At 37.1% G+C, this 24,645-nt stretch overlaps 1 pseudogene; it reads right to left on the bottom strand.

The window, feature by feature from the left end:
• Window positions 1–13,929: 13,929 nt before the first annotated feature.
• On the bottom strand, window positions 13,930–24,352 carry LOC109549402 (small ribosomal subunit protein uS10-like; annotated as a pseudogene).
• Window positions 24,353–24,645: the final 293 nt, after the last annotated feature.

Raw genomic sequence — 24,645 nt, forward strand, 5'->3', positions numbered from 1 at the left:
AGCTTAAGATGTACAGCATAATGATTTGATTTACATTCCCCATGAATTGATTATCACAATAAGTTTAGTGAGCATTCATCATTTCATATAGATACATTAAAGAAGTAGAAAAAAAATTGATAAGAAATCTTAGGATTTACCCTCTTAACTTCCATAAATAACATACAGGAGTTTTAATTATTTTTAACATTTACGTTACATCCCTAGTACTGGAAGTTTGTAGTACCTTTAGCTGCCCTCATCCAACTCTCCTCCCCCCTCCCCCCTGCTCCTGGTAACCACAAATCTGATCTCTTTTTCTATGAATTTGTTTGTTTGGTTTTGGAGTATAATTGACCTACAACACTATGTTACTTTCTGTTACAGGATATAGTAAATTTTTTCTATATATTTTGAAATGATCACCACGATAAGTCTAGTTACGATATGTCACCAAAAGGATATTATCAATACTTAGTTATTGACTATGTTCCCCACACTGTACATTTTATACCAGTGATTCATTTATTTTGCCACTGGAAGTTTGCATTTATTACATTCTTAATGTGATTGGTCTTGTATTTTGTTTCCTCCTCAGTTTTCCTTTATGCACTTCTGAAATGCTTATGTGTTAAGGGACAGATATATTATGACATAAAAAAGAGGATAGAATCTTAAACATCTCATATCAAGTTTTTAATTTAGTATCATACCAATACAATTTTATGTATTCTGAATTAGCTAAGGAAATCATTGTTTCCCCTCAAGTTCCTGATGACCTGTCTGAAAATGTTCATTTTTTCTTAACATGGAAAATATTTTACCCCCAAACACATTTTATTTTCCACATATATTATCTCTCTGAAAAAAAAATACTTTATTTTCAATATCTAGAAAAGTATAAATAAACATCAAAAGATAAACCGAACACTTGGATCCCCCGCCTAGGTTAGAAATACAGCATTACCAATATAGTCAAAACCGGTCTTGGGCATTTCTGTCCTATCGCATTTATTTTCTTTCTTCTTCTCCAGACAAAACTTCTGTCCTGCATTTGATGATTATTAGTCCCATGGATTAATATGTACTTTTATGTTGTGTGTATCTAGTGAAATCTATTAAAATTATTGTCCAAAATGTTCTAATGAATGTATCTTCTCATCCCAGTGTCTAAGAATATTATGCACTGAAATCGAGCAGGACCCTGTGGGGTTCCTTGGCACAGAAGGCTTTCAGTGGCCCTGTTTCTTGTAGGAAACAGACTCCAGCCTCCATGACCTTCCCTGGGTTTCAAAGGGCAGATTCGAACAGCTGCTAGTCTGAGAAGGGAGGGGATGCAGAGACAAGGGAAGAGCAGCCAAGAAACCACCTGAGGCAAGATTAAAGGAACCAGAGAAACTCATCAAGATTAGGAGACCACCTGAGGCAAGATTAAAGCAGTGCGGGCTGTGCATACCCCCAGCCTTGAACTATTGCTATAAAAATTCCTCACCAATTCCTCCCACAGTTGGGACACACTGTTTATCAGGGGCATGAGCCTGCTGTGTCCCTCTTTGCCTGGCAAAGCAACAAAGCTATTCTTTTTGATTTCACCCAAAACTCTGTCTCTGAATACGATTCTGCACCGGTGCACAGAGGCCGAGCTTTTGTGCACAGAGGCCGAGCTTTTGGCAATATCACCGCAACCTCACCTGGACCTGATATTAACAGATACTTTGTCAATATGAATGATCTAAAACAGGATCTAGGGGCTTCCCTGGTGGCGCAGTAGTTGAGAGTCCGCCTGCCGATGCAGGGGACACGGGTTCGTGCCCCGGTCCGGGAAGATCCCACATGCCGCGGGGCGGCTGGGCCCATGAGCCATGGCCGCTGAGCCTGCGCGTCCGGCGCCTGGGCTCAGCAACGGGAGAGACCACAACAGTGAGAGGCCCGCGTACCAAAAAAAAAAAAAAAAAAAAAAAAAAAAGTGGGGTCCTGCATATTTTTATATGTTTATTAGCCACACATGTTTCTCTCCATCTCAATTGTTAATTTATATTTTTGGCATTTTCTCATGTAAATTTTAAGCTATCTTTGTAGAAATCTAAAAGAAATATATTTGTAATACTAATCGTTATTGTATATACTGTAGATCCTTCTTCAAGGCTATGACTTTTCATTTCTTCATGATGGTTTTAGATAAACAAGTTTTTTGTTGTTGTTTATTAATTAGATTTTACTTTTTTCTTTCAACTTTAATAAAATTAAATATATCAGTCGGTTCTTGTGTTCTTTTGTATCTGTTTTAAAAGTTCATTCTACACCCAAAGGTAATGATGATATCCTAAAATATTTTCTTCTAAAGAGTTTTAAGTGTTGCTCTTCATATTTGAGGCTTTGATGAACACAAAGTTGACTGGTATAATAGTGAGAGAGACAGTGTGAAGGGGAAGACTAAATATAAATTTTTAGGGAATTCCTGGTGGTCCAGTGGTTAGGATTCTGCACTTTCACTGCTGAGGGTGTGGGCTCAATCCCTGGCCAAGGAACTAAAATCCCACAAGCCACAAGGCATGGCCAAAAATACATAAATAAAAATTTTAAAAATAAATAAATATAACTTTTTCTTCCCCATGTAAATATCCAATGACCCCAGCATCATTTGTTGTAGAGACCATCACTTTAGAGTAATTGCAATACCACCTCTGTCATATACCAAGTTCCTTCTTATGTGTAGGTCTGTTTCAGTGCCCTTCATTCTTTTCTATTGGCTGGATTCTTTACACATATATTTTAATTTTCCTATCAAGTGATATCTATTCAGGTATATTTTCTTCCTAATTTTATCCATATGCAATTTTATTCTCCTTTATAAATATTTCATATCATTTTTGTATGGTGAGTCGACATAGTAATCTCCATTTTTATTTTATGATCCTGTTTTCTGACTGTTAGATTTTGCATTTTGATTTTAATTTTTACTCACATTTTATGAGATCATTGACTTTTTGATTGTTACTTTTATGGTGACAAATCCAGACTGTTCATGATTTAGATTACAAATGTTCCTCCTGATAGCCTGGAGCCCGGTATCAATTCCAATTATTTAAATTAATTTAATTAAAAATAAAATTAAAATCCTTTTCTATCGAAAATAATTAGCATACTCCAAAGACTCTACTCTCGATTATTCTCAATATTTTAGAAGGTTGGAAATTAATGGCAATTAGACATGCTGTAAAGTTTAAACATTTACAATAAATTAGATAACATCATTGCAGCAAAAGGCAGTCTAACTGAGATAAAGTGTTAATTATCTCCAAAGAGTTAGAATAGCATTTTTATGATAATCATTTGCATTTAAAGAAAATAATTGAATTTTTATCAACCATCTTCTGAATTAAAGAGAAAACTATCGTTTAAAAATTATCATGGCACTACTAGTAATTCTGATAATCTTCTTATCCCCTGAGATATTTTTAAAGGCACAGAAAAATAAAATAATTTTTTCAGATATGTTTCTCTGGTGCCATTGAAACTGATTATAACGAAAAAATAGGTTTATAAATGTTCAGTTTGTGTACATGGTATTATGGGAGAAATTTGAAGAAAAAAATACCTTAGCTATGTCTCTAGTACTCGCGAAGTTTATAATCTGAGTGGGGAATCAAAACTACGAAATATAAAAAAATGAATAACCAGAAGAGAGGTTATGTGGAGTATTGAGGTATTTGAGGTGTGGCAAAGAAATATATGCCATGCAAGACCAAGTCATGAGGCAATAAGTAACTGAAAAGAGCAGGCTTGTGGTTCACCAAGTGAATCTGGGTGAGAACACTGGGAATCTGCATAGAATGGAAATGGAAAAAATATTTATTGAACATCTAGCATAGGTTTAGCATTGTGCTCAGAGTTTGCTACCTTATTTAATCCTCACAATGCTGTGAGGTCAACGTTTTTGTTTCTCACAATTTTTAAATGAGAAAACTGTTACTGATAAAGCTTAAATAACTTGCCCAAGACGGTGGAGTCAGGATTTGTATTCATATTGCTGCGATTCCAAAGACAACTCTTAAAATAAAACATGGGAAACAAAGTCCTAAAGACCTTAATAAACCATTCTATTAATCTTTCTAAACAATCTATCTAACCATCTAAATAATCTGTATTTCTGATTTTCCCATTTGGAAAGGAGCATGTTTAGCTGGGACCTGCAATCTATTTTATCCCTAACCAATCTGGGTAAGGAAGAATAAGATTACCTCACCAATCCCCTTGTAAATTGCAAGTAACAAGTGTCCATACAAACATACCGATGGACTTTACTAGCGAGTCCTTATCTATGAAATGGTTTTAGCGTGATGTACCAGGTCCATCCTGATTGTTAAATTCAATAAATCAAACCAAAATGCATGGCTTTATAGAACATAAACATATGACATAAGCTATGCAAGTGTTTGAGTATACATGAAGGAGGTTTTATAATCAAAATAGCCCTTTTGTTATGATGTTCCACTTAGTTGTTGAATCAGGGTCAGGATACATTCTAATGTGGTGAGAAAGGACTTGGGGAGAAAGTGGTTGCTCCATGCCTCTCAGGTACCATGTGATTAGCTGTACCTTTTGTTTTCTTCTTTGTAGGATGTGCTGGTGGGGAAAAATAAAATAAGAAAAAGCCAGGGGCACAAGGGCAAAGGCAAAAGGAGCAGGCAGAAGAAAAGCTGGGGCTCTCTGCTCTCCAAACCTATTGGTGACCTGAGCTGGGTTTAGTGTCTTGGGAGACTCTCACCCTCAAACCTCCCCAGGGCCCACTGTCCCAGGCAGCCCAAAGGTATCTATGCCCAACAGACCTCGTCTTTGGGAATCCCTTGCCAAACAAAGAAAACACAATTTGTCATTAGGAGGGAGGTTCCTTTCACCAAGAAGAGAAGGGGGGGCAGGTCCTGGAGGCAGAAGACAAGGCAGAGTGGCAGGATGCCAGCCTTATTCAGTTTGATACCAAGCACAGTGCACTGAACATAATTATTCAATAAATATTTGTGGAAGAATAAGCTACAGTTTTCTTTGTATCTTATATTGCTCTGAACAGCCCTGTGGTTACTATTTAGTTAAAATTAATAAAATAATAGATTTTTTAAAATATCATTTAAATAGATGACCGCTGTGAAAAAATATGGTTTCCTCAATATTTGAAAAATCTATTCCAACCTTCCTGTCCATTCCTTGTTTTTTCCTTCCTAAGAAGTTTGCCTTAGAAAAATAGAATCAAAAAAGGCTACTAGAGTATAGTTAATAATACTATAATGCATATTTGAAAGTTACTAAGAGAGTAGATGTTAAATGTCCTAACCACAAGAAAAATAAATTGTAACTATTCATGAGGACAGATGTTAACTTAGTGTGGCTATCATTTTGCAGTATATTCAAATATTGAATCATTATGTTATACACAATAATATAATGCTATATGTAAATTATAGCTCAATTCAAAAAACAGAACCTGTAATGATACATTAAATATTAATACCACCACCAGAAAAATAAAAAGGGCCACCAGAAGTGAAGTTAAATTTACTAATTCCCTCTTATTTAACTCTAATTTGTTGTTGTTGTTGGTAATGATTAAATTTATCATACCCCTTCCAAATTTGATTAAATGACTTCCCGACAAATTTCCCTTCTTCCCTCTATCATCCACATGCAGAGCACCCAACTTCTAGAAGTATGTGGATAATACAGAGTCAGTGCTGCCCTCCCTTGTCACCATGTACTGAATACTCAGCAACAATTTCTCAGGATTTCTGAATTCTAGATAAGCCAAAAAAGATGAATCTCCCCTTTTATCCACATCAAAGAGATTTATTCATTCACTTGTACTAAACTCCACAATAGTCATGGAGTCTATATCTTAATTAACATTTTAAAAACAAAACAAAAATAACAAGAAATTGTCATTTTTCCATCCTTCTGTGTTTTATAATTGGAGTTCTTTTTTCTTATAACACTCCAGTTCAGCAGAAACAGCCAATTTTCTCAAGTAATTAGGTTGTCTATTTTGGGTAAATATGCTATAGTGTGAGAGTATGTAAAAGTGTCTGTGTGACTTGATATAAATTGTGTTAATTAAACACACCATTGTTGTAAGCAATATCTTTTAAAAACAACCACCAGGGATTTAGTGTTTCACATAGTAATCAAATTCTGGTGCTTAGAAGACTTAAGTCTAATGAGCCCTGGGAACTAACACCAAGTGAAGATTTTATGTTCTCAGTGACCTGGATCCACTGTGGGGCAGAGATGGGGTGAGTGTGTCAATTGAAGTCATCAGTGTCACTCTGCAAGGCAGTCATCAACAGGGCTAACACTGAAGACAGAGCTGAGAGCAGAAAAGCAAATGTTTACTGAGTACAGACTGTAACCCCCAAACAAGGCCATGTGCTAGATGACATCCATGCATTTCTTTTAAAAGCTGCTATAAGCCATTCTTTTCACAAACATATGGGGATATATTTTCTCTAAAGAGGGCTAACTTGAACCCAAGTTTGCAGACCTTGGAAGTAACTTAGTAACTTCCAAGTTACTAAGTAACTTAGAGGTCACTAACTAAAGAGAGGTTACAGAACCAAGAAGAAACTTTACAGAAAGCAAGGAAGCTGGGAACATCCTGTGTATCTGATGGAAGCTTATGCAATTGGAGGAAAACTCCTTACAGAAAAAAATACAAAATTGTGAATAGAAAATTAAACATGGGGCCTAGGGAATTCACACATGAAAACAAGTAGCTCCAAAGATGCTGTTGTGCATTATAGCATAATAAAACACCTCCAAAATGTAATAGCTTAAATCAATAAATTACTATTATCCTTCACATTTCTGGGGGTTGATAGGACTGACTAGGTAGTGTAATAGGGAAGAAACTTTGTATTATACTACAGGTTAATCACTAAAGGAATGCTGTCTATAAGCTTAAACTATGCATAGTGGCCCATCTCTGGGAACCCTGCATCTCAGGTAATGAGCATTAAGCTAAAATAACTTTGCTCAGATGATAGGAAACATCTTGACCTGACCCACCTGTGAATGGCTACAAGAAGGAAGAAATTAACATATCCCCTCTGGAGGCTGACCAGAACCAGGAAATGTTTGACTTTACTCCTTCCCTTTTTAGTATAAAGGAAGCCTGAATTCTAACTCAGACAATATGGTTCTTTGGGACACAAGTCCATCATCTTCTCAGTCTGTCAGCTTGCCCCAACAACTCATCTCTCCATGTACTGGCCTGTCATGTGGTAAGCAGTACGAGCTTGGACACAGTAACAGTGTTCTTCATGTAGCTGGAATTGGATACCAACTGAAGCTAGAGTCACCTGAGCATTTGATGAGCTGGACAACCAAGATGACTCATTCGCATGGCTGGCATTTCCTGCTGGTGGTCAACTGAGTGCTTAGCCAGGGTTGTTGACCCTGATCTTATCTGGGGCTCTCATTATGGTTTCTTCACGTGGCTTGTGCTTCTCAGAGCATGGCAGGGTTCTGAGAGGTGGTATCACAAGACGCAGCTTTCCGAAAAGAATGTAACAGATTTTACAAGTCCTTTTAAAGAGTTACCAGAAATTGCATACCATTACTTCTACTGTTTTCTACTGGTTAGGCAGTCATTGGGATAATCTAGACCTAAGAGAAAGGGAAATAAACTCCATGCCCAATGTGGGGAGCATGACAGAATTTGTAGCCATATTTAATCTACCTCTGCAAAGCAAATAAAATCCTACTGAAGAAATTAACAGAGCACTGTGGAATTTCAACAATGGTAAACTTGAACAGACAAATAAGCTGGTGATAAACACTGGAGTTTAAAAATGACCAAAACAAATAGGAAATCTTATTTCTTTTCTGCCTTTCTTTTAACCTGATGCTGATGCAAGAAATAGAGAAAATGGTAAGAGCAGAAATTTAAGAGGTTAATCTATAAATTGCACCAAGGAAGAATGAGAGAATATTTTCAGCTGGGAGAATCAAGATTACCAATCACACTTACATTACATATAAGAAAACTGACTAGGGTAAAGTAAGTGAATTGCTCAAAATGAAGCAAATAAGGGACAGGATAAGATTAATTCTGGGTTTTATAATCTTATAAATTTACAAGTTACAAAAACTAAAATTAAATTAAAAAAGAGTTAAATTTTTTAAAATCTCTTTTTCACTTATTTTACATAAGTAAATGACAATTTACTTATGTAAATTTACACCAATTTAAATTTAGCCACAGGTAAAAACATTTGCAGAGTGAGAATCCAAGTTTTTAGTTTGAACATTCATTCTTGTACTCATCATAATGTATGCTTCCCGAAGGAAGATAATGTGTCTCCTTTACTCAACTTTGCATTTCTGGGATTGAGCACAATGCCTGGTACATGACATAAAGACATTAAATAAATACTTTAAATAAATAAATAGCTTTTATTCTTTTGACTTTCTCAAATGTCTTAAAAGGTAAATGTAATTTGTTTGTCCAGTTGATATCTCAACTTATCAGTAAGGTAATATACTATGTATATTGTTTCTTGCTCTCCACCTTCTTCCCTGGAAGCCCACACTGAGGCCTGTTAGAATGTATGTCACTGAGGTTTCCGGTGCTTTATTATATAGCAATAGCTGACCAATAAAAAAAATATTTTTGTTTGTTTTTGGTTATTGTTGGTTTTTCTTTTTTTCTTAAATTATTGTTTTGAAAAAAATAAACAAAAAGAAATCCAGAAGGTTACCATTACTTTTTGTCACTAAGAATACATTAATAGTATCATTCCATGCACCAAAATATAGAAATCTGAGGACGTGGAATCATCCAAGGAGTAGGGACAATTCTTACAGCTAGACAGAAAAAAGCTAGCGACAAATGTCTTCCACTTTACAATTTAACTTGAGTTTAATCATTAGAAAATATTGAAAAGAATTTTCTAGGATAATACAAACAATAAACTGGTTTAGTCTCCAGTTTGTTGTACTTGCCCCATTTTTAAATCCCATTTAATTAAATGCTAATAGGAATCATTAAGCTAAATGCATAACTAGTCTCAGCAGATTTCTATGTACGAAAATGTTCATATCCAAAGGTTTTCAAAAGGTTTCTGTTGAAGTAAAACTTAGCAGTGATATAAGGGAATACACGTTCACCTAATCATATGACTATCAGGCTACTGAAGATAATTGAGGACTTGAAGCATTTTAGGTAAGAACAAAAATCTTAGTTCCAGGTTTCTTTTTCCAGGGAGACATAGCATCAATGGTTCTGCAGAACTGAGATAAGCATAGTTATACCAATCCCCCAAATTCCCAAATATAAAATTATGTCTCATGGCCTTATCAAATTTTCTCCTGTTCTGGGTTGTATACCAGTGAAAGGGAAATGCACTGGTGTACAATGCTTTAGATACTTATGATTAACAGAGAAAACAGAAATTATAAGGCCATGTAACTGGATGGATGCTCATGGGAACAATGAATACTATAGATACAATTAGCAAAGCAGGTCTCCCACCCCAAAGTCAAGATTCTGATTGGGAAGGAAGGAAACTCTAAGATTCAAATTTAGTGACATCTGGGGTGATGCATTTAAAAATCTTGAGTTCCCATGACATTTACTATTGTCCTCCTCCTCCCTATTGAAGGCCAGTTCTATCCCCATACTGGAAGATGATTAAAAACCTCTATTGATCTGCTCTCAATTACTTTTTGGCCATTACATCATTAAAACAACATAATAGAGTCAAATAAGTGCTGGACCTTGAAAGGAGGACGAATACTGTACACTAAATGACCTGCAGAACTAGCCATTAAGTACAAGCAAGAATTGGGAGTGTATTTATATGAATGGATTCTGAGACTTCTAGATCAAGGGGCTTAAACATGAAATTGGATAAAGTTGAGATTGTTTATAGGGGATTCATCTTCCATTTTATAGGATTTACCCTCCGGAAAAGACCCTTGGAAATAGAACCAACAAGTGGAAACCAGAAATGCCCTAACCACTGTGGCAGATAGTGGACCCAGGGATCAAAAGGCTCAGAGAATTAGATGCTAGAGAGGAGATCCTATGAACACTTTATATTAGGGACGCAACGTGAAAAACTGTAAAGAATAAATATAACCTCCTAAACAGTACTCCGGGATCAATTTAATTCAAGGAATAGTAGAGAGATATTTATTAAACTCTCCCAAGGGCATATAAACAGAAGAACTTGCAAGGTAAAGAAAATTAATTAAAAATTTTTATAGAAGAACAAATTCAAGACAATAATTTATGACTATAATGTTTAGAGAATGGGAGAAGGAAAAGAAAAAGGCTTTTCAAGGTGTTAATGGACGTGCATTGAACTTTCCAATCCCATATTAGAGTGAAAATGTGACGAGTAGGGAAGGAAGGACATAGAGCACAGACTGGCATTTTCCCAATTGTAACATGTCTTTACAGGTTTAAATTTCCCCAGGGAACAAATGACAATATTTTTAATGACCGAGGGGATGACCTCTGCTTCTGTGTGTGTATTGGAGCTAAGCAGTTTCCTCAGTCTGGGGCATCTTCTAGCCTGCCTTGTGTCTCAGCTGAGTACATTTAAAGGGAATGGGAGTATAAATATCTCTTAGAGACACGGATACTGTGTGGGTTGACAATATTATACAAATAAAGATAATGTGAAGTAAGATAAGTGTTCAAAGAGAGGTAGTTTATGTATGGCAGTGCAATTCTAAATTCTATTCGTCGGAACTATTGTATCTGACATGTGAGCCTTATGTAAGGATTTAGATAAAATCAAACATAATACCCATAACAAGCTATTAAAACTTGGATTATTTTCACTAAAATCCTTCAAATTATGACTACGTCAAGAACAATAATATTCATTTGCAATATGCCTGATGCTTACCTGCCCATACTTCCTGCACCTCTGCCCAAATTCTACATATATGATTAAATTTATTACATAAAATTGTATATGAATATATATATATATTACATATAACTGTATGTGATATAGTTACATGTATATGTATATACTTATACATATAATTTACTTTTAGGTTTGAAGGTGAATTCCTTGGAATTTTTTCCTGAATTCAGCTTAAATTGATATGTGTAAGAAAAGTACTTCGAAGGCAATCAGCTTATTGTGTTACAGTGTTCTGAGGAAGATAAAATTACTTTGGCCTAAGGTGACAATAAAGTTTCCTTGATAAATGGGATAAGCTTTCTAATTTTTTTCTTTTTTCACTTGGAGGTTGAAGGGAGAATGATGAAATGTTCAGAAGTAATTTTTCTATAACTGTCCATGGAGTTGCTGTCATAGCCTAGAACCTCTTGCTATGGTGTCTTAAACGATTCTTTTTTTCTTTTTTCTTTTTAAAACATCATTATTTTCATAAATATGTTTCCTTATAGAGGGATCAGCATGAAAATCATCAGCCTTGTATTCAAGATCCATCATGGCTTGAAAGTAGCCAGAATTCTATTTATTGCCACTCGCCCATAAGTCACAGTAGAAACAACAACAACAGCAAAACAACAACAAAAAATGTTATCTGGACACATAAGACCATATTCTTACTTTTAGTCAGGAAACTTCCCCATTTTTCACCCATTTAAAAGTCATTGTTGAACACTCCAAGGAGAAGATACTGTGTAGACTTAAATCAGTCCACTTATATCCTAAACTTTCTTCAGGACCCATCTTAGTAGACCTCAAAAAAAAAGTTCTGGATTCATCCTGACTTAGATGAACACCCTTGGTTTTATTCCCACATAACTTAGGTGTACCTAAGTAGGTTCTGAATTATTCCAAGATGTTCTAGAACATGTTCCCTTGAAGTTGTACTCAAGCCATTTAAATTTACCTTGAGAGCTATTGCTGCCTCAAATAAAGTTTCTTCCTTAAGAGCAAGGAACCATTTCTCTTTGTCTTTCCCATTTTTCTTAATAGAGCGTAGTACAATACCACAGTACTTGGCAATGTATTCCATAGTTGAATACATCTTATTTTATAAATATGCTCTGTAAGTCAAATTTTATTTTGTGCTCTCCTCTATTGGTTTATGTTACAATTAGGGCAGCTATCTTCTTATTGATCACCCAACTTCAGTTGGCAGTACCACCACTCTAATTCCTTTCTCTCTCTTACCTATCTGTTTGCAGCCACAAAGGCTGTTAGTTAGCTGGTTGGTTACTTTAAACAGTGCTGGAAGGTACTAGGGAAGCTGGCTACCTAAGAAACTCTGCAAAGAGTGCATCAGTATTATTTATTTACTTAAAAGTGTAATTATCAACACAAATTCCCAATGTTATCAAACTACCCTTCTTCCAGACATATCCAAATTATCTTTGGGACCTGTCATTTGATAACCTGGGTTATTTTTAAATATTTATTTGTTTTATTTTTGGCCGCATCAGGTCCTAGTTGTGGCATGTGGGGCTTCTGTAGTTGTGGTGCACGGTCTCCAGAGCACACAGGCTTAGTTGCCCCGCGGCATGTGGGATCTTAGTTCCACGACCAGGGAATCGAACCTGCATCCCCTGCACTGGAAGGCGGATTCTTAACCACTGGACCACCAGGGAAGTCCCAATACCCTGGGTTTTCATAACCTAGTAAGGTCCATAGTTTCATGGGTAATTCCCTTCTGGTATCATGCTGTGTTCTCTCACTCTCTAACTCCCTCTCTCCCTTTCCATCTTTGTTCTGCAGCTGATGGATACTTAGGAAACCTCCTAGAAGCAGAAACAGCATGACATTATTTATTACACAACTGGATGATGAGAAATTCCCCTCTCCAGTATGGAAACAAGAAGGAAGAGAAGACAGTACAGTCAGCTTCTTTATATACTTGAAGTTAAAGGAATTATACAGTAGCATAAAATGAGCAGTTAGTGAGATATAAAAATATAAACTGTCTTCTATTGTGCCAGTTCATATGAATTCTATCACATCAAATCATAACAACCCTGTGAAGGTATAATAGTCATTGTAGCAGCCAGCATTTATCTAATTGGAAAATAACTCATTAACTACTCTATGACCTTAGGACGTATATCTGTAGGAAGCTCTCTATATGTTAATTCAGTGCCTACAGGAAATGTGATTGGTAGGAGAATCAACTTTTTGTTTGTTTGTTTAAATGAGGCCTGCAGAACCAAGAAAGTTCCCCAAGTTATACAGCTAGAGTGACATTTCATGGATAAAATCTAAGTTCTTGTCATCCCAAACCTAGGCCTTTTCTCCAAAGGCCTATTTGTGAAATAAGAGAAATTGTTTTAACTCTTCCCCCTTAAACCCTCTCTGTCAATCTGGACTTTCATAGTTTTCAGTAATACCATTGGTTCTCAAGACACCTACATCTCTCCCCACTCTTATAACCTCCCCAAAAGCTGTGTGTGTTTTTTTTTTTTTTTTTTTTTTTTTTTTTTTTTGCGGTACGTCGGCCTCTCACTGTTGTGGCCTCTCCCGTTGCGGAGCACAGACTCCGGAAGCGCAGGCCCAGCGGCCATGGCTCACGGGCCCAGCTGCTCCGCGGCACGTGGGATGCTCCCAGACCGGGGCACGAACCCACGTCCCCTGCATCGTCAGACGGACCCTCAACCACTGTGCCACCAGGGAAGCCCAAAGCTGTGTTTTAATAATAAAATATTTAAAAGATCTAATTCACACTGTAATGAGAATGTTAAGAATAGCTTAATGTGCTACTTTTTCAGATATGTTACTTTTTTTTTCCAAATTACCTTCTTTTTGATGTTTATACTCATAAATTTCATCTTTCACATTTTGCTTATCCTCACCCTAAAAATGTAAACTCAATTACAACAGGTCCATTGCCTGTCTTATTCAATATGTCATTACCAGTGTAATGGTATGGAGTGAGTATGTGATAAATACTAATTAATGAATTGTTTGATACTGGTTATTTGTTTGAATGAATCCAATATTTTTTAAAGATTTTTTTGATATGGACAATTTTTAAAGTCTTTACTAAATTTGTTACAATATTGCTTCTGTTTTATGTTTTGTATTTTTGGCCACAAGGCAGGTGGGATCTTAGCTCCCCACCCAGGAATCAAACCCACACCCCCTGCATTGGAAGGTGGAGTCTTAACCACTGGACAGCCAGGGAAGTCCCTAATATCCTAATATTTTTCTTTCTTTCTTTCTTTTTTTGGCTATCCATCTAATTTTTTTTTTTTTTTTTTTTTTTTTTTGCGGTACGCGGGCCTCTCACTGTTGCGGCCTCTCCCGTTGCGGAGCACAGGCTCTGGACGCGCAGGCTCAGTGGCCACAGCTCACGGGTCCAGCCGCTCCGCATGTGGGATCCTCCCGGACCGGGGCACGAACCCGTGTCCCCTGCATCGGCAGGCGGACTCTCAACCACTGCACCACCAGGGAAGCCCTATCCATCTAATTTTAATTATTCTGCTTAAAAGGTGGAATGAATTCCATAGCACAACTCTATTCCTAAGACCTGTCAGTATTACGAATAAAAGTCAACAAAATTTAACAACTGATTATCAATTTATTAAAAATGTTGATTTAAGTATCTGCAATGGTGACTTCAACCTCGATTCCTGGCTCAATACTGATGGAAGTGATCTGCTTGACAATCTCAGAAGGATGTGCAGGTCAATGAGTCGCTTGTGGATCCTCATCTGAAAATGATCCCAAGTCTTAGAACCTTCACCGCAAGGAGTTTTCCTTGTAGTTTCCTTGTTATTCTCAGAGTTTTGGTAGGGATCTGAACCGGTCCTTTCACTTTGAGATTCTTTTCCTTCGCACCAATGATCAGATCAGCACATACCCTCTCCAAAGACTTCATGTTGCGGCTGGTGAGGGTGATTCTAATCTGGTGAGTCACCACCTGCGTCTCCATGGGATTCTTTCTGCTATCTTTATTGTTTTATTTTATTTTTCTGGAGTATAATTTTATTTTATTTTTTTGGAGTATAATTGCTTCCCTCTTAAGCTTCCCTCCCACCCCCCAATCCCACCCCTCTAGGTTGTCAAAAAACACCAAGATGATCTCCCTGTGCTATGCAGCTTCTTCCCACTAGCTATCTATTTTACATTTGGTAGTGTATATGTCGCTACTACACTCACTTCGTCCCAGCTTCCCCACTGTGTCTGCAAGTCCATTGTCTATGTCTACATCTTTACTCCTGTCCTGCTATTAGGTTCATCAGTACCATTTTTTTTTTTTTTTTAGATTCCATATATATGCATTAGCATACAGTATTTGTTTTTCTCTTTCTGACTTACTTCAGTCTGTATGACAGACTCTAGGTCCATCCACCTCACTACAGATAACTCAATTTTATTTCTTTTCATGGCTGAGTAATATTCCATCGTATATATGTACCACATCTTCTTTATCCATTCATCTGTCGATGGACATTTATGTGGCTTCTATGTCCTGGCTATTGTAAATAGTGCTGCAATGAATCTGATTGAAAAATGAGCAGAAGACCTAAATAGACATTTCTCCAAAGATGACTTACAGATGGCCAAGAGGCACGTGAAAAGATGCTCCACATCACTAATCATTAGAGAAATGCAAATCAAAACTACAACGAGGTATCACCTCACACCAGTCAGAATGGCCATCAAAAAATCTAGAAACAATAAATGCTGGAGAGGGTGTGGAGAAAAAGGAATCTTCTGCACTGTTGGTGGGAATGTAAATTGATACAGCCACTATGGAGAACAGTATGGACGTTCCTTAAAAAACTAAAACTAGAACTACCATAGAACCCAGCAATTCCACTACTGGGCATATACCGTGAGAAAACCATAATTCAAAAAGAGTCACGTACCAAAATGTTCATTGCAGCTCTATTTACAATAGCCAGGACATGGAAGCAACCTAAGTGTCCATCAACTGATGAATGGATAAAGAAGATGTGGCACATATATACAATGGAATATTACTCAGCCATAAAAAGGAATGAAACTGAGTTATTTGTAGTGAGGTGGATGGACCTAGAAACTGTCATACAGAGTGAAGTAAGTCAGAAATAGAAAAACAAATACCGTATGCTGACACATATATATGGAATCTAAAAAAAAAAAATGGTCAGAAGAACCTAGGGGCAAGAAGGGAGTAAAGATGCAGACCTATTAGGGAATGAACTTGAGGATACGGGGAGAGGGAAGGGTAAGCTGGGATGAAGTGAGAGAGTGGCATGAACATATATACACTACCAAATGTAAAATAGATAGCTAGTGGGAAGCAGCTGCATAGCACAGGGAGATCAGCTCGGTGCTTTGTGACCACCTAGAGGAGTGGGAGAGGGAGGGTGGGAGGGAGGGAGAAGCAAGAGGGAGGAGATATGGGGATATATGTATATGTATAACTGATTCACTTTGTTATAAAGCAGAAACTATCACACCATTGTAAAGCAATTTTACTCCAATAAAGATGTTAAAACAACAACAACAACAACTCTATAAACAATAAATTCTGCAGAGGATGTGGAGAAAAGGGAACCCTCCTGCACTGTTGGTGGGAATGTAAATTGATACAACCATTATGGAGAACAGTATGGAAGTTCCTTAAAAAACTAAAAATAGAGCTACCGTATGATCCAGCAATCCCACTGCTGGGCATATACCCTGAGAAAACCATAATTCAAAAAGAGACATGTTCGGCTCTCTTTAAAAGCCATGGCTGTAGCATATCTTCCTGACCGACTTGTTCCTCAGCAAAAGTGAAGAGCGGTGAGTCAGGAGCAGATGCGTGTGACCCAAGGCTCCTCTGCAGCGGTGACAGAGTCTTCCTCAAAGAGCTTCTTTCATTTTTAATTATATTTTTTATCTTATATTTCCATGGCCCTTCCACTATTTGCTTTTAGCTAATCACTAATCCTAAAGTGAGAGACTGTATCAAACTTCTGAGAGCAGTAAGTAAAAAATCACCTGTAGGGCTTCCCTGGTGGCGCAATGATTGAGGGTCTGCCTGCCAATGCAGAGGACACGGGTTCGTGCCCCGGTCCGGGAAGATCCCACATGCCGCGGAGCGGCTGGGCCCATGAGACATAGCCGCTGAGCCTGCGCGTCCGGAGCCTGTGCTCCGCAACGGGAGAGGCCACAACAGTGAGAGGCCCGCATACCGCAAAAAAAAAAAAAAATAAACCACCTGTGTCCACATTACCGAGGTGACAAATTCACCTGTAATTCATAACACACGTGATTTATCTCCACAGCTTAGTTTCTTTTTCTTTTTTCCTATTTTTCCCATTTTATTTCTTATGTTCAACTCTTTTATACATCTAACATTATTTTTATGTGCCATGTAAGATAAAGATCTTTGTGTTTTTAAATATTAGCTCATAATTTTTGTAAAATAATTTACTGAGGAAAACACGGGTTTGAAAAGGCTAGTCTAGGCTTGATATAGAGACTTGAACATTGTGAGCATGGAGATATATTTTTTGAAGCTGACAGGTTGGATGTGATCTCCAGGAAAAGTGTTCTGAGTATGAAAACATATACCCTTAAAATTTTTTTCTACTCAAATTTATTTATTCTTGGATGAATTTAAATAACTTTTTATGAATTTTCTATTTCATTCCATCTATTTGTGTATTTATTCTTATGCATACATAAGAATGTGCAAGATTATAGATTATGCAGTGTTTCAATTTCCAACTATATTTCTTGATATCTTCTATTATTTATTTATCCTTATAAACTCAAAAATCAAGTACTCATGATATCTGCTTTGCCCCACAAAACGTCTTAGTAGCTTCTACCTAACAGCCTGTTCTTCATACTAAGCCAGGGTTTATAATGAACGATCAATGAATTTAAACTATATTGCTTCTTAAGAGAGCTAACATCTGAGAAATGTGGAGAGAGTTCCATTGACATGACTGAGTATTCTCTATTTCTGGTGAAGCTGCTGAACTAATTGTCGATTTTTATATGTTCCATATAAAGAAGTCAGACTTGGACAGAGAGAAACCTCTGAAAGCACTTGCTTTAAAATTAAAATCAGTTAAAATCATGAATTTGAAGATAAATCTAGGTGAGGTAGTTCCTATGGACCCTGTATTAGTTTGCTAGGGCTGCTAGAAGAAAGTACCACAGACAGAATGGTTTAAATAACAGAAATTTATTTTCTCACAATTCTGGGGCTGGAAGTTCAAGATCAAGGTGCCAGTAGGATTGATATCTACTGAAGTTTCTCTCCTTGGCTTACAGACAGCCACCTTCTTGCTGTGTCTTCACATGGCCTTTTTTCTGTGCCCATACATCTCTGGTGTATTTTCCTCTTTTTATAAGAACACAAGTCTTATCAGATTACGGTCCCACTCATATGACCTCATTTAATCTTAATTAACCCCTTAAAGGCCCCATCTCCAAATATAATCACATTGGGGGTGAAAGCTTCAGCATATGAATATCAAGGGGATACAGTTCAGCCAATAATAGATCCTATGGACTTGCCATGCTTTCTTTACCCCTCTAGATTTGGGGGTTTTGGTGGGACTATGCAATAAGTATTTCTATATTAATGCAAAATGTTGTTTGCTTCCTCTGAAAATGGAATAAGTTCTTGATGTCATTTTCAGTTGGTTCCTTTATGCACTAAATTTTGTTTTAAATAAATTACTTGTAGTTTTTTTCTTCCTGAATAGTGACAACCTTCTATATTTTCTAATGTTTTTGTAAGAATATTTTTGCTTTAAAAAACTTATCAACAGTATTCAGATACTACAATCACATATGCAAAAATCAATCATTTAATTCAATTAATCTTTGTAGTTTATGAAGTTTCATATGCATAGTTTTAGTTGTTCTTCCAGACTCACTTGTAAGATAAGTTGGGTGTGGGTGGATATGAGGCTATTCAGAGCAGATTTGACAGGAGGTAACATGTAGGAGAACTACTGAAGAATCATCCTGAGATGAGTCTTCGACAAAAGACATCAATGTTAGTTCCTTTTCCTCCCTACTAGGAAAAAAAAAAAGTAAGAGTAGCAATCTCTAATCTTCTTGATGCTTAGAAGGATTAAGTTCTAAGAGAAAAACTAAAATGAAAGAAGAATTTAAGGCAAGAATTTTATGTGAAGGGGCCACCCCTTCACTGGTAGCAAGATAATGGCTACAAAGCCCAAAGAAATTCCCAGGCATACAGAGAAGAGTGTACTCTGTTTATTCAGAGCACTACAACAGGGTTGGCAAGAGAGATGTGTGGTAATCTCCTTGGGTAATACACTGTTACAAAGGGTAAAAAAAAGTGTATGTTCTATGTAAAAGAAAAAGCAAGGAAAATTCCTTTTCCTGCAATACCTATAACCCCATGACTTCTCACCTCTTCATAACCTTGGCTTTGAGTTGAGGAATGATATATTATATACTAAATTTTATCTTGTTTTGTATGAAAACAAACATAAAAATTACTCTTTCTCTGTGATGACTTCTTATACAACCCAGAAATGCCTTTCTTGTTTCCAAGTCTCTCTTCACAGATCTACTTCTTTAGCCAGGTTTTTTTTTTAATAAGAATAGCTGCACTAGTGTATACTCAAACGTACAGTTTAAGAATAAGATAGCAATATTCTGAATGTTTCTGAGAATAAATGTTTTCTTGTTTTTATTTTACGTTTGTGGAGTCAGTGACACAAGTACAAAACAGGAGATGCCAAGAAGTCAAGAGAAATAAGTGAGTTACTCACAATGGGCATGAAACTGTTAAAGAACAAAGCCTTCTCCAGGTGCAGGAAGCTTAGCCCTACGATCAAACAGGCTCTTGGTAGTGCAGGTATGTGTAGTAATCATCATGAAGTAAGCATAAAGACAACATCTTTAAAATGGTGGTGATGTGATGCTGAGGCTAGAAGATATTTCTTCTTCACTTTCTTATGAAGATAGCCTGTTTCCAGGAAAAGGAGATATTCAAATATCTGATCCCACTTGAAGGGACACATACAGGACAGCTATAACTTGTTATTCAGTAAAATATTTATTAATCTATTAGGTATATATTAAGTGGAAGGCACCAGAGGTATAGAAATGAGCAGATTTGTGCAATAGAGTTTTGGACACAGATAAAAATAAAAATGTGCAGACATGAAAACAGAAACAAAAATAGAAATGAACAACTCCAAGCATAAAAGGTACAATGTCTATAGTAAAAGGAGTAAGCTTGGATTAATTAAATACTGTAGAAAAAGAAATTAACAGTAATAGTACCTGATGTAACTGAGAGGACTGAGAAAAGCATGAACCTGGTTTCCTCCTGACTTCACTTCTTCACATTTTCCCTTTGTTAATTTTGCTTTGGATCCTTTTGCTGTAGTAAATCATAGTCATGAGTAAGACTATACTGATTCCTGTGAGTCCTGCCCTGTCATAATTGGTGTTAGAAGTGGGATGTGCTAGCGTGACCTTGACCCACTGAAATATGGCAAAAACATTCTTTGGGAAAAAGCAAGTTCAAAGGGTGGAGAAGGATAAACCTCCACTTGTTGGGTGTCTATAAGTTAGCCATGGTATGAAAGAGCAGCTGAATTGCTGTCTATTGTGAAAGGGAAAAGTTACACATGGAATTTAAAAATGATTTATCTACTCCAGGAGAATCAGCTTGCTGGATTCTCTAGCTATTTTTGGTAATCCAACTACAGTGAGGAGAAAAGAATGCAGTCCGGTAATGTCTTTGGTTGTTGTCTCTCTTCCCAGTGGAAGGAGAAACAAAGAGACCAAACACGTTCCCAAATGTGATCTTTAGATAGCCCAGAAATGTTAAAAGTTTATATTTTCTCTCCTCCAAGTGGGAGAAGAAGATTAGATCAGTTGCCAGAAATGGATCAAAGCTTTAGATAAACCAGACGGGGGATAAAAGGAAAAATACTCTTGCCATTTCTTCATCCTAACTGCTTCTTCAACTGCTGCAGACCTCCTGCCTCCGCTGTGCATTGCAGCTGGAGCTCCCTCAGAAACTGTGAACTTAAACCTGTAAATGTGAAATTTACTGATAGAAGTTATAATAAATTTACAATAGCATATAAAGAGATTTTTAATTGGCTTTGTACTTTGTGATTATTGCATCTGAATATATAATAAAATTTTTGTAAATGTTTGTAATTTCACAAATCCTAGAGGGAGCATCACAATCAGGGAAAGCTGCAAAGAAATGTGCTCTTAGGATACAGATTCCTTGCTTTTTATCATGGGTGAGTTGGTTGTAATTGAGGTTCTTGACGTATTTTAAAAATATGGCTTTGTAACTGATGTTTCTGATTCTGATTTTTGCCTACTATTAGAGCCCCTGAATAAAGGGAGATACAAGAACAGAGAGTCAATCTCCAGGTGGAGATACAATTTTGATACTGTAAAAACAGTTTTTAATTGCTTATGACCTCTTATAAAATAAGATATCTGACCCTTAGAGGCAGATACTTTTCTAGCCTAATGTGCATATTTTTGAGTGGATCAGTTTGGACACTCAGACTTACAAGACAAAAAAAGGTCAGGAAATCTTTGCTTGTCACTTGGAGTTGGAATACAGCTGTCTGGTCCTATTGAATTTCGGCTTTGCTGCTGCTAACGAAAAGCCACTGAATTTTTTAGAATCTGAATTCAGATACTCATTACCTGGATCTAACTCCAAGCTAAAACCTAATACTGCCTGTTATGGGCTGTTTTGGCCTCAGCATGTGCTATACTAAAACGAGGCAGGCATACTTCTCTAATAAACAGAACTCAGATTCCAAGACTGCTGCAGGTTTAGGATCTCCCTCTGTGGGATCATAAACTATGAAAATATCCTTGATGCTGACTGAACCATCTGTGTCATATACAAATGCCCACAGAAAAGGGCTTATTCTCTGATGGAACTATCTGAGCTCTGGACCAATTTTATATTTCTGAGACTGATTGCATTCCTAACTTGTGATCTCTGCCAAAGGCTGAAAGTTGGGAAGAGGAAACATCATGGGGATGGTGAACCCTCCACCCACATCAGACAGATGAGACTCTTGACCCACTGGGGAATGTTCACTGCTGTTGACCTGTGTTTGGCTTTTCTGATTAGTTATAGCTTGCAGTCATAAACTGATAGCTTGAGCCTACTTCCCTCAACTTTCTCCTGGTGCCGCAACTCAGTAAGCAATTTTATTACTAAATGCAGCTATTTCCAGAAAAAGGAATTGTGTTTGGTAGGTTGCTCACTAGGTGAGTGATCAGAATGAAAGGGATGGAGGGTGTAGAAACTCATTTCAAAAATTTTTGAAAACTCAGGATTTTGTTCTAATTTCTAAACATGAAGTGTCTTTCTGATTAAGTTGTATACAAGACTTGTTTTTTGTTTGTTTTTGTTTTATTTTGTCTTTTTTTAACTGGAGAAAAAGCTTGGACTCTCTTGCATACAACTTTTCTATATGAATGATTTGGGTAACAGTAGGGATAATTGAAAAAGTATAAAGTTATGATTGCTGAATGAGATACACTTACTTTTTACTAACAGAGTAAAAACAAAACCCTGGTACCTGGGCAGACATGGGGAATGAAGAGGGGATTAATGATCTTTATTTTTCAAAACTGTCCCTGGAAGCTTTTTCCTCCTACCGAAGCAAAGAGAAAAATCCCCAGTGTTGACTTTCCAAGCTGCTGTGAGCATTTTGAATCAATCTTACTGCTGGGCCTATGATCACACCTGTCTCTGAGACAGCAGGGGGTGGCCTCAGCACTTTCCACGCAGAACACCTCCAGATGCCATTCACATTTGCGATGAGGATGAACTGGTGTCAGGGACAAGCAAAACTATTTGGAATTGCCTGTCTCAGGCGGTTCATTTGAAACCAAGAACTGAACTGAGTTAAGTGGACGGGACTTAGAATCCTAGGGCAATAGGCCCCAGGGTGGGAGGCCACATCAAGGGCGCTATTAACTTATACTCTGCCTAATTAATGTAGATCCTGTTTGTGGGTCCCTAACAACGATAAATTCTTTATTATATTATAATGTTCTGCATGTGCCCTCTGGGATTATACTTTTTATGTGTGTATCCTGTCAAGACACTGCCTTACTCCTGGAAGGCATTCAGGTCGACTTGAACTTACAGACCAGAATGCTGCTGTGACTAAATTGATGCTGTGGGCCAGGTTAAAAAGGGTAAGGAGGACGGCACTTGTTTTCTAAGATAGACTTTTATGGTAAATGGGATTTGTTTTAACTGAATAAATTCATGACCCCTAAAGGTTATCACTGAGATAACACTGCAATTTGGTGGGTTCTCCTGATAATAATTTTGTTGTAAATATGCCTTGACCAGAGGGCAAGAGGAGGACTGTGCAGAAAAAAGTTGAAATAACAGGGCTGAAACTGCTTTCCTTAGTAAAGCCTGCTTGCAAGGCTGGCCCTGGGCTGGGGTCTGTTAACTTAGGTTTCAAGGGGGTTCCAGTCATCTCCAGAACTAGTAAGAGTGGTTCACTGTGCCTAAATTGTTTGTACAACAATATGTTTTATGCTGAACACCTGCTTTCCTTCTTGGAGTCTGTAATTTTGATACGTGATAGGCAGAGGGTGCATGCATGACCAACTCCCAATAAATGAGTCTTTTAGAGACTGGTGAGAGCGTTTTACACATGTTGTCATAACTCACTGCTAGAGAAATTATGTGTCTACTGGGAGAGGACTTTTGGAAGCTTATGCCTGATTTCCTTGATACTTTACTACATGTGGCTTTTCCCTTTGCTGATTTTCTTGATATCTGTATTTGTTTACCAGAGCTGTGTAACAAAATACCACAGACAGGGTGGCTTAAACAACAGAAATGTACTTTCTCAAAGTTCTGGATTCTAGAAGTTCTGGATTGACACGTTGATAGGGTTGGTTCCTCCTGGGGCCTCTCTCCCTGGGCTGCAGATGGCCACCCATTTTCTGCCTCTTCACATGGTTGTTTCTCTGTTCATGTGCCCTTGGCATCTATCTGTGTGCCCCCATCTCCACTTATAAAGACACCAGTCATATTGGATTAAGACCCACTCTAATGGCCTCATTTGAACTTAATCATCTTTTAAAGGCTCTGTCTCCAAATACAGTCCCATACTGAGGTACCTGGGGTTAGGACATCCATATATGAATTCGGGAAAGGGTGGGAGAGGCATGATTTTAAGCCCAGAACAGTATCTATTGCTATAATAAATTGTAGCCATGAGTACAACCATATACTGAGTTCTGTGAGTCCTCCTTGTAAATTTTCAAACCTGGAGGTGGTGTTGGGGGCTTCCAACAAAATCAGTATATAGTCATTTTTTGGTAAATGTTCTGTGTGTGCTTGGTATGAAAAAAGATTATTTACCAGTTTTGGGGTATGTCATTCTATATGTGTAAATGTTGTCAACTTTGTTAATCATGTTGTCTTCATGGTAATTTTTTTTTCTGGAATGTTTTTTGGTGTCTTTGTTATTTTATTTTATTTATTCTATTTTATTTTTCTGCTGGTTTTCTCTCCTTTCTGTGTACCTTATTTTTGCATCATGAATCAAGCATTTAGTTGAAAAACTATTTGTAGCAATTCTTTTGTAGAAAAGAGGATTTACTTTTTCTCTTGCAAGGCGCCTGGAGACAATGGCAATCAATCAGTTCATTCAACTCCAGGTTTTGAAATGATTTGAAATTGCTTTACAGCCACTAAGTCTGAACTACT

This window comes from Tursiops truncatus, chromosome 7 (assembly GCF_011762595.2).
Source record: "Tursiops truncatus isolate mTurTru1 chromosome 7, mTurTru1.mat.Y, whole genome shotgun sequence".
Taxonomy (NCBI): Eukaryota; Metazoa; Chordata; class Mammalia; order Artiodactyla; family Delphinidae; genus Tursiops; species Tursiops truncatus.